This window comes from Bos grunniens, chromosome 14 (assembly GCF_055505025.1).
Source record: "Bos grunniens cultivar Pamir isolate PY7600 chromosome 14, Bosgru_T2T1.0, whole genome shotgun sequence".
Classification (NCBI taxonomy): Eukaryota; Metazoa; Chordata; class Mammalia; order Artiodactyla; family Bovidae; genus Bos; species Bos grunniens.
This window is the reverse complement of record NC_141178.1, coordinates 63,218,880-63,234,647: the sequence shown is the minus strand read 5'-3', so window position 1 is coordinate 63,234,647 and position 15,768 is coordinate 63,218,880. Positions and strand designations below refer to the sequence as shown.

The 15,768-nt window shown below is 45.4% G+C and overlaps 1 protein-coding gene and 1 long non-coding RNA gene across 10 annotated transcripts in view; one reads left to right on the top strand and one right to left on the bottom strand.

Annotated features, from left to right (window-relative positions):
- SPIDR (scaffold protein involved in DNA repair) overlaps positions 1 to 15,768 on the bottom strand; it is a 283,594-nt gene that overhangs the window by 42,739 nt on the left and 225,087 nt on the right. The gene's annotated exons all lie outside the window — the stretch shown is intronic.
- On the top strand, positions 575 to 4,283 carry LOC147359545 (uncharacterized). Of its 2 annotated transcripts, none has more exons than XR_015140877.1 (4): positions 575 to 670; positions 2,003 to 2,221; positions 2,853 to 2,953; positions 3,741 to 4,283. It is a non-coding gene; the product is annotated as an uncharacterized LOC147359545 (long non-coding RNA). The 2 variants fall into 2 exon arrangements; XR_015140876.1 differs by lacking the exon at positions 3,741 to 4,283 and adding an exon at positions 3,435 to 3,568.

The window sequence follows — 15,768 nt, the reverse complement described above, 5'->3', positions numbered from 1 at the left end:
CATCTGCCAGCTGTGAGAGGGCAGGGCAGGGGGTGCTACACCCACTCTCATGCCCTCGGTCGCCTGACCGACCCCTGGAGCATTTCACACTGCTCTGTATTACTGTTAACATATATGAAGTCAAGATGTATACAAAAACCTCCATGGATCTGTTTTTAAATTTATTTAATTGGAGGCTAATTACTTTACAATTATTGTAGTGGTTTTTGCCATACACTGACATGAATCAGCCATGGGTGTACATGTGTTCCCCATCCTGAACTCCCCTCCCACCTCCCTCCCCATCCCACCCCTCAGGGTCATCCCAGTGCACCGGCCCTGAGTGCCTGTCTCATGCATCGAACCTGGACTGGCGATCTGTTTCACATTTATGATGATATACATGTTCCAATGCTTCTCTCAAATCATCCCACCCTCGTCTTCTCCCACAGAGTCCAAAAGGATCTGCTTTTTAAGACTAGAATTTTTTTCTTAATTGGAGGATACTTGCTTCACAATGTTGTATTTGTTTCTGCCATGCAACAATGGGAATCAGCCATAAGTGTTTATATATCCCTTCCCTCTGGAACCTCCCTCCCCACCCCACCCTACCCCACCCCACTAGGTCATCACAGAGCACTGGGTTGATCTCCTCAAGGCTCACAGCAACTAGCTATCTACTCTGCATATGGTAATGTATATATTTCAATCCTACCTGAAACTAGAGAGAATTTCTGACTGCTTGTGTTGAGAAGGGGGAGGTGGGGAACTGGATCCTACCCTTGCCTTAAACCTGCTCTGACGTTTGCCCATGTCGCAGATGACCCAGGAAGGGTGCTCCTGTTTATTCTTCTGCCTGGAGTCCGTCCTGACTTGGTGGGGAGGGAGGCACTCAGGCCCCCCTACTACTCTCCTCACCGTGTTCACACCCAGCACACACACCCTCCCGCCTTGCTCTGCTCTCACAGGCAGCTTTGTCCCCCTGGCCCACGGGACGGGAGCCGGGCGGTCAGCACACTCCCAGTGGGAGCGGGCTGAGGAGCACACAGGAGCCCCAAGCACTACACTTGTTTCCTGCTCCTGACCAGCAATCTTCAAAAACCACTGCAGGTCTGCACAGAAAAGGCCCTCGATCAACTTGTTTTTCCTGAATCAAGAGGTGTTTCCCATAAATTACATCACATTCAGGGAACACGAATGCCTTCGCAGGGAGGTAGTACCCTGGGGGTGACTGCAGTAGCTGGAATGTTCTCACTGTAAGGAGATGGCGGGGAGTGAGCTCTGGGGCTGTGAGCAGGAAGGGCGCTCGGGCTGGCACAGGGACGGCACCAGGAGTCCGTCCTGCCTTGGGGGGAGGGAGGGGCGCTCAGGGCAGTTTTTAGAACAAGGTTCTCTGTACAGCCCATGCTCCACCTCCGTCGGTCTGTGACTAGACTGCACATGGCTGTGCTTGCTGTTTTAGATGGTGTTTTTCTTTGTGGCCAAAGGATGGAAAGTACAATCAGCTCCTGTAATTCATCAATCCTAATGGAGTTTACTATTCACAACACTTCTAAGGAGGTACAAGTTACCATCTGGTCTGTGCATAAGGAAAGCGTCCACCTCCCAGCCCCGATGCTCTTTTTGCATCATCTTCTCTGACTGCCCTTGAATGTCTTCAGTGCCACAGTGAACAGAGGCAGTGACATGGCATCCTCATTGTGTTCTTGATTTTAAAGAAAGTTTGTATCCTCAATTTTTTTTTTTTTTGGTTGTAGATATTCTTCATCAGGTTAAAGATTCCTAGTTTACTGAGAAAGTTTAAAAATCATGAATGGGTATTAGAGCTTATAAAATGCATTTTTTGTAGTCAATGAAAAGACTGTATGTTTTCATCTCCTTTACTAATGTGGTAAATGACAATGACAGTTTACCAAGTATGAAACCAATTTTTTACTCCCAAGAAAGAGCAAGGATTCTGCTGTGTATTCAGACTTGTTATCTATACCCATGAGTGATATGGACCTTTAATTTTCTCTCTTAGATTTGGTATCAGGATTCTTTATATCAGCTTCATATAATGAGCTGACAGGAATTCCTTTTTCATGTGAAGACTTCGTATAAGACTTGAGTCATATGTTTTTCGACACATGACTTTGAAAGGATTTAGTAATAAAATGACTTCGCTACCATGCTTTCTTTACCTGGGAAGACTTTAACTCTCAATTTCTTGAATAACAGTTGAACTTTGGGGGATTTTCTGGTAAGTTATATTTTTCTAGGGGTTTATCCATTTTGTTTACATTTTCAAGTTTATTAGCATAAAGATAGAATAATACCCTCTCACTGCATCTCTAACTGATGGGGCTGATCCTCATATCTTCCCTTTTCAGTTGTGCTTATTTACATCTTCTCTCCTCTCTTTATGAGTTTTTCATTGAATTATTATTAATCATTTCAAAGAACCAACTCTTGGCTTTGTTTACTCAGTTCATGTCATTAATTTCTACCCTTATGCTTATAATCTCCTTCCTTCTATTTTCTTGGTATTTATCCTATTATTTTTAAATTGCTTTTTATGTTAGAGCCTTGGCTTATTTAATTTTGAACCTCCCTTCTTTCTAAAGTGAGCTTAGACTATAACATTTCTTCTAAGTATCAAACTAATGATATCACATAAAATTTGATATTTAGTATTTTTACGATTATTCATCAGTTCTAGGTATTTTTAAATTTCCATTATTATTTCTTCTTTGATCCAGGAATTATTTGGAAGTATTTAAAATTTTTTTCTGTAAGGACTGAAAATGCACATATTTTTGTCATTAACTCTAATTTAATTGTACTACAGTGAAAGAATATGCTCTCTGATAATGGTTCTCTTACATTTGTAGAGATCTGCTGTATGGCCTAGCACACAATCACTTTTTAAGACAATATCAACCAAGAAGAATGGACATGCTCTAGTTGTTAAAGATGGTTTTGTATGAGATTTGTAAGTCAAGTTACTTAAGTGTATTTTTCAAGTCTTGTGTTCCTTCACTAACTTTTTTTGTCTGCCTCACTGACTAGTTATTCGATTAGCTATCTATTGCTACACAGCAAGTCATTCTACAAGTTAGAAGCTTAAAATAACAAACATTAATTTTTTTGAGTGGGCATGGGTTAGAAATGCATCATCTTGACAGTGGGTGGTGGGTGCCAGGCCCTGTTCCATGGGCACCATTTTATCCTTAGATGGCCTCTGAGGGTGTGATTATTCTCACCCTCACTCAGCATACAGAGAACTGAAGATCAGAAGGTTTTCGGGTCTTGCCCAAGACCACATAATGTTACATAAGAGAACTCTTAACAATAAGATAAAATGAACATATAAACATATTTAACATAAATCTCTTTTTAAATGTACAAAAGTGGGAAATTACCAGGCTAAGAAATTAGCCAGAAATGAAGCTAAACTCCTTATGTCAAGACAGGTAAACCCGATGAACACACAGTGGGAGTGAGGAGCAAAGCAGAGAACGGCAGCCCGCAGCAGCGTGTGGGCTCAAAAACCGTGCTGATGCGTGGCTCTGCACCCGCTGCGGCAGCCACGCAGGCTGCTGAGACTTCAAATGCGGCTAACGTGGGCGAGGAGCTGAATTTTAAGTTTTACCTAACTGTAATTAGTTTAAATGTAAACAGCTACATATGGCAGCACAGTCTAAAGGCATAACAATTAGAGTATCCGAAAAACTATAAATATTATACTTAATAATCAGCTAATCAACCTTTACATACAGATGTGAGAGTTGGATCATAAAGAAAGCTGAGCATCGAAGAATTGATGCTTTCAAACTGTGGTGCTGGAGAAGACTCTTGACAGTCCCTTAGACAGCCAGGAGATCAAACCAGTCAATCCTAAAGGAAATCAATACTGAATATTCACTGGAAGGACTGATGCTGAAGTTCCAATACTTTCTGTACCTGATGCAAAGAGCTGACTCATTGGAAAAGACCCTGATGCTTGGAAAGATTGAGGGCAGGAGGAGGAAGAGGCAACAGAGGATGAGACGGTTGGATGGCAACACTGACTTAATGGACATGAGTTTGAGCAAACTCCAGAAGACACTGAAGGACAGGGGAGCCTGGCATGCTGCAGTTCATGGGGTCGCAAAGAGTCAGACATTACTTAGCAATCAAATTATGTTTTACCAAACATTAATATTCAAATATATTAATAGGTATTCCTTGAAAATCATCACCAAAATGTTGCTAGCGATAATTTTTCTAAAATTTACTTTGTCAGATCTACAGAGGAAAAAATACATCAAAATCATATATAATTATTACTGTGTTCAATTTTCCTTGCAATATAGTATTTTATACCCAAGAACACCAGGAAACCCCTGTCCGCTCACCTGATGCACTACGGTTTCAGTCTGTTCGGGAGTGGTTATTTGGCAGGTGGAAACCAGAAGAATGCCCTATCTATCTTAAAGATACTAGTGTTAAATTTCCACACATGTGACATTTTTTTAATATGCTGTGGCTATAAGACATTGATACTGGCTCTAAGAGTTGTCCATGGGTCAAGCAGCTGACTGTCCAGTGTGGGGACGGAGGCGGTGTGGAGGCCTGCAGGGCAGTGAGCTTTGTATCCACCTCTCCCCGTGGGTGTGCCGACTGCTCCTGAGCGCACCCCTCCTGTCTCTCAAGTCCGACAGCGATTTCTGGGCAGCCCTTGGCTCTTTCCCTGATGCTCTCTGTTACCTGCTCATGGCTCTGTCATCTGCCTGAAGCACTCTGTGAACTGCTCTCCCAGATCCCGTTCCCTTCACTCTCGGGCACCACCTCCCTCTGGGCAGTGCCCCTCTGCCTGCACGGATGCCTCTGCCCCAGCATGGGTGCTGGTGGGCGTGGGTCTTCTGGGCGAGCCTCTCACCCTGAGGGTGAGCTAGGGGAGGTACTCTTGGCCCCCCACACTTGGGGTGGAGCCTCTCAACAGAGGCCTGGGGATGAGGGATGTGGTGGACAGCCCTCCTAGAAGGAGACCGAGTGCTTGACTGGGCACTGTCTGTGGCCCTGGAGCAGAGCCTAGAGCAGGAGCAGCTGGCAGGAAGTGGGTCAAGGCTCAAGAGCCACAGACTCACTGTTCTTACTGAGACATAGTAGGTTTCCATGATTCCACAGATGGAATGTCCTCCATCTGCTGTGTGCCCTTAGGACAATTTCCAAAAGCTCAAATGATTGTTGTTCAGTTTCTGCAGCTACAATGCTAGTTTGTGAGGGGAGAGTCCACCGTGCACTCACTGCTACTCCAGAAGCTGGTTCTTATCTGACTCTGCAACTCACATCCTCGCCAAACAAAGACCCTCTGGACAGCCAGCATGTGCCAGGCTCTTCAGCCATTATTTGTGAGTTATAAGAGTATTTGGAAACTCTCTGAGTTCACAGACTTAAGTGTGACTTGTTCTTTTTTCCTTAAAAGACACCTTGACTTGTGTGAACACAAGAAATGAGCCAAATGCAAAATTACTGGGTCAGACGCAGGAGTGCTTGACGTAGAGAGGCCTTGAGGGGTGAAGAGTCAGTAACAGTGGCACGAACATGCTCATCCCCGTGCCCCGAACAGTGCCCCAGCCTCGAGAGGTTTCTTCTGTGCTAAGAACAGCGGGACTGCGGCGGTCCCAGGCCTGGGCAGGGCCCTCAGCTCCTCCCCAGGGCAAGGCCTGGCCCAAGCACACACACGAGCACAGGCGCGGGACTGCTGGAGCCTGCGGCAAAGTGCTGGGGTGGAAGGGCCTGGCCAGGTGGTCGGGGAAGGCTTCTTCCAGGGCTGGTCTTGAAGCCTGTCCTGCACAGGGTTGACAGGAACACACTTAAGAGCAGGGCGCAAGGCACACTCAAAAACTGGGACAGCAACATGGGAGTTTTCCCATGTTTGAGAAGTTGAGAGAAGGCCGGAAAATACTATGCAAGAACAAAGATAGAGGGAAAGTGGTCATAAGGGGAAAGACTACTTACTATTCGGGTATTCCCATGCATTATTCTTAATTTAAAATCAGTTATGTTTATGGAAACAGGGATGGAGGTAGAGATGTCACCCTGGTTGGCAGCTCTGGGGGCGGTGTGGAGCCGCAGCGAGCAGCCTGTGTGGGGTGGAGGGTTTGGGTCCAGGGCCAGGTGGGTCAGTCACTGGCCCAGGACAGCCAGCATGCCCACCTCCTGCCACTGGGGAGTAAGGGGGATGCTGTTGTAGAAACACGGCCGCTGGCACGGGAGGTGGTTGTTTTAACAGAGAATGTTCGGAGCCCCAGCCAGGACGCCCAGGACACCCAGTGACACCATGCCCCAGGCTGCAGGTGACTGTCATGCATGCTGAGCACTGATGCTGGGATCCCAAGCCTTGCATGGGAGGTAAACTGCTGCTTTCAGATGTGGTCCACTTGGATAAACGTTGATGAACGCTGAAACAGCACAGAGAAGATGTCTCCAGGGAGGAAGGGTTAAAGAGCCTGTCAGTCTGCCATTCAAAACTCTCCAAGAGTCTGGCAAGAGAATGCCACTTATCTCAGCTCAAGGTTCCACCCAAGCCTAAAAGACTGACCTTCACCAAGTAAACCCCTCCCCCCCCTCATGGCTGTCAGCATGTGGTGCCTGGCTGTGGGGGAGGGGCTCCTCTACCGCTGGAGACCTGCCCGGCTGCTCGGAGCTCCGCTCTGACCCTCACAATCCAGGTAACTCCAATCTGTTTAGCCCCTGGTGAAGAGCCTGCCCCTACTCTGCACCTAAGCATCTCAGTTTCCTTCACCCACCGGGCAAATCCAATTTGCTACCAGACAAAGCTGATTGACAGGAAGGTGGCATTCTCTGGTCAGGTATCAGCTCTCCTGAGTGGTAAGAGGTGTGAGCCCCTTTGTAAAAGGCCGATCTCCTGCGTGAAGGGCCCATAGGACAGCGACTGAGGCAGTGGAAAGGGCTCAGAAACAACGCCGTCCTCCCTGAAGCCAGCTCAGGAGGTGCCTCGGGTGCCGACCACACCACCCGGGTCTGTTGTAAGGAAAGCGCCTCTCTGCTTGAGCAGTCGAAATCAATGACAAACCCTCGGCCGCCGCTCGCCTGGTCCCAGAGCCCTTGGCTGCAATGCCTTGACTTTCTTGCATTCATGAGCCAGGAGGGTGAGGCTGGAGGAAGGGAGTAAAACTGCTGCGCTGCACAGCACCTGCCCAGCAACAAAATAACAGATAAGAGGTGCAGGGTTCAACCTCAGCCGTATCACCATGGAAGTATAAAGTCCACCATGGAGTTAATGTTTGTCTTGAAGAATGCTTCTTTCTTTCCTTCTCTTATGGGCTGAATGTCTCATCATCTCATCATGCTAACTAAAGAACATTTAAAAAATTCTGAATGTGCATGTACTGTTAATCTGTGAAAGCAACAAAACAAGCATAAGGAAGAAGAAAAACAAAACTGTTGATTCACAGAGGGGGTTTCAGAGAGCCTATAATTTAATTTCTGAAGCTTCAAATGCCCCTTCCCAACTTTTCAAAAATATTTATTTTTCCCTCCTTTCGTTCACTGGCTCTGCATCACAGACACAGAAGCAGAGTGGGAGAGAACCAGTGAGCGTGTGTGCACACGTGTGTCTGCGGATGCTTGTGTTCCAAGGGAGAAGCAGATGAAGTGACATGTGGATGTTTACATGAGTCGTGGAAGTAGTTCTGAGCACTTCACTAAGAATTCCCGGAATCAGAGTCAGGTCCGGCTGCTCTATTCTAGGTCAGAGTCAACCGAAGCAGTCTCTGATCAACAAAGGTCCTTCTCGCCACGTTATGATCCCTTACTAAACCCAATCTAAGAAATAAACAGAAGAAATTCCAGGATAAAGTGAGAAAAAAAGCAGGAAAGACAGAAAGGGGAGGAGAGGTTGGGAGGGGAATTTGGACCCAGCCCGGGGCGGGGGCGGGTGGGGGTGCGGTGTGAGGTGGGGGGGCAGGGTTGGAGGGGGTGCGTAGCACGAGGGGCAGGGCCTTTCCCAGCTCCAAGCCGCAAGCAGACGGGAAACCAGATACAGCAGGACACTGTGTCCTCCTGAAAAACAAGCAGACCGCGCTCCTAAAGTAAACAGTTAATCCTGCTGTTTATCTTTTCAACATGAGATGTTAGCAGGATGATCTCTACTGCACGGAAACGTGGTTTTATTCATCAGAAAAATCATATTTTCTCTTTGCTAAAATAAAAGTGTGACATGGAAACTTTCTAATATCAGTGAATAGGAAAGAATAACAACCTTTTTTTTTCCCCTGCTAAACGTAACTAAAGCATGGCAAAAGTCCCGAGAAAGGCCTTTTCCACACTTTCACTTCCTCTTTATTTTCGGAAAATACTGCATTAGTGAAATTAACCAAACAATAAATCCTGCTGCAAGCTTGGTCTGAAGGAGGACACAAGTAACCAGGACATAACTGGAGTCCTGGACTTGGACCGCAGTCACCGCCTCTGGAGATGAGACTAGACTGGGCCGAGGCATGTCAGAAGAGGACATCTCACAGCCACAGAAGTCCGCCTCCAGAACAAGTTTTCAAAGAGACACAGCTCCTCTTACACATTTTGAAGTGAAATTCCCATGGAGAGAGGCGTCAGTTCTGCCCCTTCCCCCAGTGGCACACTGTCCCAGGCCGACGACAGTCAGACATCACACCAGACACTCGTGGCTGCCACGCACCTGGGCTCACGTCTCACCCATCCCGATGGTATCTGTGTGCCGTGTGCCTGGTGCTGTGAAGTTCACCACTGTGGACGTCCTGCACCCACCTCCACAAGGACCTCCCAGGGTCCTCCACAGGGACGCTTTGGCTGTCTTTTATCACCCACCTCCCTTCCCTCCCCTCCATCCCCAACATTTACAAACTGCTGATCTGTCCTCGGTTTCTAAGATTTGGCCACTTTGAAATGTTATAAAAATGGAGTCATCTACTATAGGATCTTTGGATTGAACCTTTCGCCTCAGCACAATGCCCTGAAAACAATCAGGCTGATATGCTTTGTATTTTTATAACAGCTTTACTGAGACCTAATTTACATGCCATAAAATTCACCCAAATAAAAATATTGTGGCAAAACACACATAAAACATACAATTCCACCATTCTAAAGTGTACAATTCAGTGGCATTACGTACATACACGTGTTCTCCAACCACCAGCACTGTCTAGTCCCTGAACATTAGTCCAAAAGCCCCAAGCTGTCACAGGGCCTCCCTGCTCTCCCCTCCCCCAAACACACTGATCTACTTCCTCTCTATGGATCTGTCTGCTCTGAACATTTCACAGGAATGAAATCACGGAAGCTGTGGCCTTCTGAGACTGGCTTATTTCACACAGCATAACATTTTCAAGTCGCATCCAAGCTATATTAATAGGAAGTGCCAGTACTGAACTCCTGTTCATTGCTGAATAGTATTCCATTATATGCATATGTAACATTTTATTTATCCATCCACCACTGATGGCCATTTGCGTTGTTTCCACATTCTTGCATTTACAAGTAATACTGCTATGAATGTCAGTGTACAAGTTACATAGATATATGTTTTCAATTCTTTTGGGTTTATACCGAGGAGTACCTTTGCTGGATCATATGGTAATGCGAAGTTTAGATTCTTGAGGAACTGCCAGACTGTTTTCCAAAGTGGCTGCACCATTTTACCAGCCATTATGAGGGCTCCAGTTTCTCCACATCTTTGTTCAGTTCAGTTCAGTTGCTCAGTCATGTCCGACTCTTTGTGACTACATGGATTGCAGTACACCAGGCTTCCCTGTCCGTCACCAACTCCCAGAGCTTGCTCAAACTCGTGTCCATCGAGTCAGTAATGCCATCCAGCCATCTCATCCTCTGTTGTCCCCTTCTCCTCCTGCCTTCAATCTTTCCCAGCATCAGGGTCTTTCCCGATGAGTCAGTTCTTTGCATCAGGTGGTCAAAGTATTGGAGCTTCAGCTTCAGCATCAGTCCTTCCAATGAATATTCGGGATTGATTTCCTTTAGGATTGACTGGTTTGATCTCCTTGCAGTTCAAGGGACTCTCAAGAGTCTTCTCCAACACCACAGTTCAAAACCATCAATTCTTTGGCACTCAGCTTTCTTTATAGTCCAGCTCTCACATCCATATATGACCACTGGAAAAACCAGAGCTTTAACTAGACATACCTTTGTTGGCAAAGTAATGTCTCTGCTTTTTAATATACTGTCTAGATTGGTCATAGCTTTTCTTCCAAGGAGCAAGCGTCTTTTAATTTCATGGCTGCAGTCACCATCTGCAGTGATTTTGGAGCCCCCAAAAATAAAGTTTGTTACTGTTTCCATTGTTTCCCCATCTATTTGCCATAAAGTGATGGGACCAGATGCCATAATCTTCATTTTTTGAATACTGAGCTTGAAGCCAACTTTTTCACTCTCCTCTTTCACTTTCATCAAGAGGCTCTTCAGTTTCTCTTCACTTTCTGCCATAAGGGTGGTGTTATCTGCATATCTGAGGTTATTGATATTTCTCCCGGCAATCTTGATTCCAGCTTGTGCGTCATCCAGCCTGGCATTTCTCATGATGTACTCTAAGAGTGCCTTTTCTAAATCCAGCTTGAATATCTGGAAGTTCATGGTTCATATACTGTTGAAGCCTGGCTTGAAGAATTTTAAGCATTACTTTGCTAGCATGTGAGATGAGTGCAATTGTGCGGTAGTTTGAACATTCTTTAGCATTGCCTTTCTTTGGGATTAGAATGAAAACTGACCATTTCCAGTCCTGTGGCCACTGCTGAGTTTTCCAAATTTGCTGGCATATTCAGTGCAGCGCTTTCACAGCATCATCTTTTAGGATTTAAAATAGCTCAAATGGTATTTCATCACTTCCACTAGCTTTTTGTCCGTAGTGATACTTCCTAAAGCCCATTTGACTTTGCATTCCAGGATGTCTGGCTCTAGGTGAGTGATCACACCATCATGATTATCTGGGTCATGAAGATCTTTTTTGTGTAGTTCTTCTGTGTATTCTTGCCACCTCTTCTTACTATCTTCTGCTTCTCTTAGGTCCATACCATTTTGGTCCTTTATCCACATCCTTGTAGACACATATTATTGGCTGTCTATTTTATTACAGCCACCCCAGTGGGTGGGAGGTGATATATCACACTGTGGCTTTGATTTGCATTTCCCTGATGGCTAATGATGATATCATGCGATTCTTGGCCAACTTCTTTGGCGAAGTGTCTAATCAAATCCTCTATTTTTCATTTGGGTTATCTTTTTTTTATAATGATGCAACTTTTTGCATTAGCTTTTATATTTATTTGGTTACAAATCCCCTACCAGATACGTGATTTGCAAAAAGTTTCTCCAGTTCTCTAGGTTGTCTGTTACTTTCCTGAATGTCCTGTGAAGCAAAGAAATTTCTGTGTTTATGAAGTCCCCTTTATTTATTTATTTTTGGGGTGTGTATATACTTTTGGTGTCATATGTAAGGAACAACTGCCCAGTATATATGGTTATGAAGACATATTCCTATTTTTTCTTTTGAGTATGATAGTTTTAGTTCTTATATTTAGGCCCATGATCTATTTTGAAATAATTCCTATTTATGATTTGAGGCAGGGGTCAACTTGACTCTTTTGCATGTGCATATCCATTTCTCTCAGGGCTACTTGTGGGAATTACTATTCTTTCCCAGTTAAAATGTCAGCTCCCCTGTCAAAAAATCAGTTGAACACAGATGAAGTGAAAGTCGCTCAGTTGTGTCCAACTTTTTGTGACCCCATGGACTATATGGTCCATGGAATTCTCCAGGCCAGAATACTGGAGTGGGTAGCCTTTCCCTTCTCCAGGAGATCTTCCCAACCCAGGGATTGAACCCAGGTCTCCTGCATTGCAGGTGGATTCTTTACCAGCTAAGCCACCAGAGAAGCTCAGATCACAGATGAAAGGTATTTATAATTTTAAAAGAACATATACATCATGCCAGTGATATCTTTTTAAAAATGAAGTATATGAGTGTAGGTCTTCAAAGAAATAGTCTGAACCCACCAAAGGAGAGGATTTAATTAGATTTTTTGCCTATCATTAGCACAGAGATGTATAAATGCATCTATCCTTCCCAGGATATACAGACTGAAGTTGTTGCTGTTGTTTATTTAGGTCCAGGGAAACGTGAGCACAGGTAACTGACCAGGATATCATTTAATCCAGTTCTATGACTTTATCATCAGAGGACTCCCAGTGTCCTGTGTCTTGTGGCCCAGACTTGAGGTTCTTCCTGTGTGTTCCCTCTTTGTGTAACACAGCCACAGCCCCACCATTTCTTGGTCACTCTGTTCCAAAACCTGCAAGTGACCTTTATTTCCTCTTCCATATCCAGTTGCTGCAGTCAATCCATTTGCCCCATGTTTATCTTTTTTAACATCATCCTTCCTTCTCATTCCTGTTTTGCTTCTTGCTTTGCATGTTACGTGGACTAGGGATATGTCTCCTAACTGATCTCCTAACCTGGTCCTTCCCTCTCACCACTCCTGTAGGTTGCTCTAAAACACTCTTTCCTAAGGGACAGTTAGTCATATCACTGAACTAGTTATGGAAGTTCCAGGGCATGCTCATGACTCCTGCAGGTCTCCTGATTGATGCATGTGTGAGTCTAAGACCAAGTTACTGCAGCCTCACCCCCAACTGAGTCTTGGCTCCCATTCAGTTCAGTTGCTCAGTCATGTCTGACTCTTTGCAACCCCATGAATCGCAGCATGCCAGGCCTCCCTGTCCATCACCAACTCCTGGAGTTCACTCAAACTCATGTGCATCAAGTCGGTGATGCCATCCAGCCATCTCATCCTTTGTTGTCCCCTTCTCCTCCTGCCCCTAATCCCTCCCAGCATCAGGGTCTTTTCCAATGAGTCAACTCTTCACATGAAGTGGCCCAAGTATTGGAGTTTCAGCTTCAGCATCAGTCCTTCCAATGAACATCCAGGACTGATCTCCTTTAGGATGGACTGGTTGGATTTCCTTGAAGTCCAAGGGACTCTCAAGAGTCTTCCAATACCATAGTTCAAAAGCATCAATTCTTTGGCGCTCAGCTTTCTTTATGTTCCAACTCTCACATCCATATGACGACTGGAAAAACCATAGCCTTGACTAGACGGACCTTTGTTGGCAACATATCAATAATATCTCTGCTTTTGAATATGCTATCTAGGTTGGTCATAACTTTCCTTCCAAGGAGTGTCTTTTAATTTCATGGCTGCAATCACCATCTGCAGTGATTTTGGAGCCCCCAAAAATAAAGTCTGACACTGTTTCCACTGGGCTCCCATTAGTTCCTCTACACAAATTTCATGTTCCCACCACCATACCTGTCTAAAGATGCTCATTTTTCAAAGACAAACTCATTCCACTTCTTTCTCAATGTTTCTCATTCTATAGTGTAAACAATTTTCTTTTTTCCTTTCTTTAGTATTTTATTTATTTATTTGGTGGCACCAGGTCTTAAGTGTGGCATGCAGGATATTTAGTTATGGCATGCGTGTCACAGTTTATTGACCAGGGATTGAACCCAGGACCCCTGTATTGAGAGCATGGAGTCCTAGCCACTGGACAACCATGTAAGTTCCCAATTCTTCCTTTTTCTTTGTATGCAAAATGATTTATTTTTTGCCTTTTAGCTTTTATCACATTCTACTCAAAAACCTGAGTAGATCTTTTCTCTCTTCTTTTTGACTGCACATTCTTGGGGATGGGAACATACTTTGTATTCTCCACGTGCCCATCGCAGCCCTTAGCTGTGTATTACAGATGATCAATATGTGCTTGATGTACCAAGCTGAATTAACTGACAGGCATTTATTCTGGCTTTGTAGGGACAGAAGGTGTAAGAAGAAGTTTCAATACTTGTGGACGAGAATCAGTGTTAAAATGCCTTATACAGCTAGTTCACAAGCTGAGACCTTTTCACTGCTACAACGGGTAGGAGTATTAGTGGCCTAGTGAAGTTCTAAATCAGAGTAAGACAGATGAAGGGAAGAAGGGATCTTAGTTAAGAAAGTTTTTACTCAAAATGTGCCAAATCCACTGAGCAGCCCTGGGGGCTGTGGTCTTGTTTTCCCTCATTCATCCCCCAGTCACTCTCAAACGAGGGTCATTTGGTATTCCCACCTTTCCATGGCCTCTCACTGCTGAACCTGAAAGGCTGGGGGCCTGTGCCTGAGTGCAAAGAAGGAAGAAGACATTGAGTGCTTCTGTATTGCCGAGGGAGGTCACACATTCCATGATGCTCCCTGGATCACCACGTGGCTTGGCGGCCAAACCCAGAGTCCTCACTGCCTCTCTCGCTCAGAGTTCTCTGTGAAGCCTGAAGCCCTGACACACTAAGGCCGCACTGAATGCGACAGCTCCGACCTTCCCGAGCATCGTGGGGGCACTGGTTACATGCAGTCTTGGGAGAGAAGAGTCCTGAATATCCTCAGGGTCTGTGGTTCCAGGAAGGGCGCCAGTTGAGAGCAACCAGGCTGCGCTGGACCTCGTGACGCAGCAGGAGCAGGGTGACTCATCCCAGACGACCGGCTTCTGAGTCAGGGTTTCACACTAGAAGCTGACTAACCGGCCTGGAAACCGGTCCTGTCCAACAAGCAGCGTGTAAATCACCGGTGTTTGTGAAGCAGAGGTACATGTTCTACCTGCTCTGACCTTACCAAACAAAACACAAACCACCTCAGCAAGAGGCATGCATGCAAGGCTGTCTTCTTTTTTAAACATCAATATTGAGTTTGTAAGTTCTTCTGTAATCCTAAGAACACCTGTTCTAGGGACACTATCACTAAGCAATAGTAAATTGTTTTAGGGAATTTGATAATGACATAATTTCAACTTCAAAGAATAAACCATACTCAGTTTATCATACTCAAGAGAGCAGATGAGGGATCACTTTCAGAAGACGACTCGACTGCAGAGAGAAGGAAGGTCCTCAGGTATGAATCCACGTCAGGGCAGGACAGTGGCCACACCCGGCCTCCAGCCCCAGCTCTCCCAGCTGGTCGCCCACCCCCAGCCCTGTGAGCAGCCCCTGCCCCGCTCCGTCGCCACAGGCCAGCTCTGTGTGCGGACCAGCATGGTGAGTCCCTGTAAGAGCAATGCTCTCCTCCCAGCAGGTGCCCTGCAGCCCTCTCTTCTGTCGTCTTCGAGAAACTACAGGTCTCACAGTTTCGAATTTTCTAAAACTTCTAAATACAGTACAAAGCATTCCCTCCTCTCCCTCCCCGCCCCCAACCCTGAATCACTAGTGTCCTAGTGAAGTTGTAAATAGAACAAGATAAATGAAGGAAGGACAGATCTTAGCTAAGAAAGTTTTTACTCAAAATCAGTTGAGTAGCCCTGGCAGCACTGTCGTCTTGTTTCTCTCACTTACTGCCCAGTCACTCTCAAATGAGGGTCATCCCTATAAACAAGGACCTTCTCCTGTGAAAATCACTACTGACGACCACAGAAGTGAGGAAAGGAACACTGTCTGCCCTCACATGCTCCGTGTTTCCCCACTCTGTCCGTCCCACACTCTGCAGCAGGAGACAACGCGGAGCTGCGTGCTGCTGTCGGATCCTAGTCCTCCTTGACTTTCATGACCTTGACATTCTCCAAGGACGCAGTTTTGTGGTACACAAACTCTCACTTTAGATTTCTCTGATATGTTCTCACGATGAGATCAGCTCATGTATTGCTGCTGTGTGCTAACAGTGGGCATGCTATTTCAGTAATGACCATTTGCGACGATGATCAGTTTTATTACTTAATTGAGGTGATGTCTAT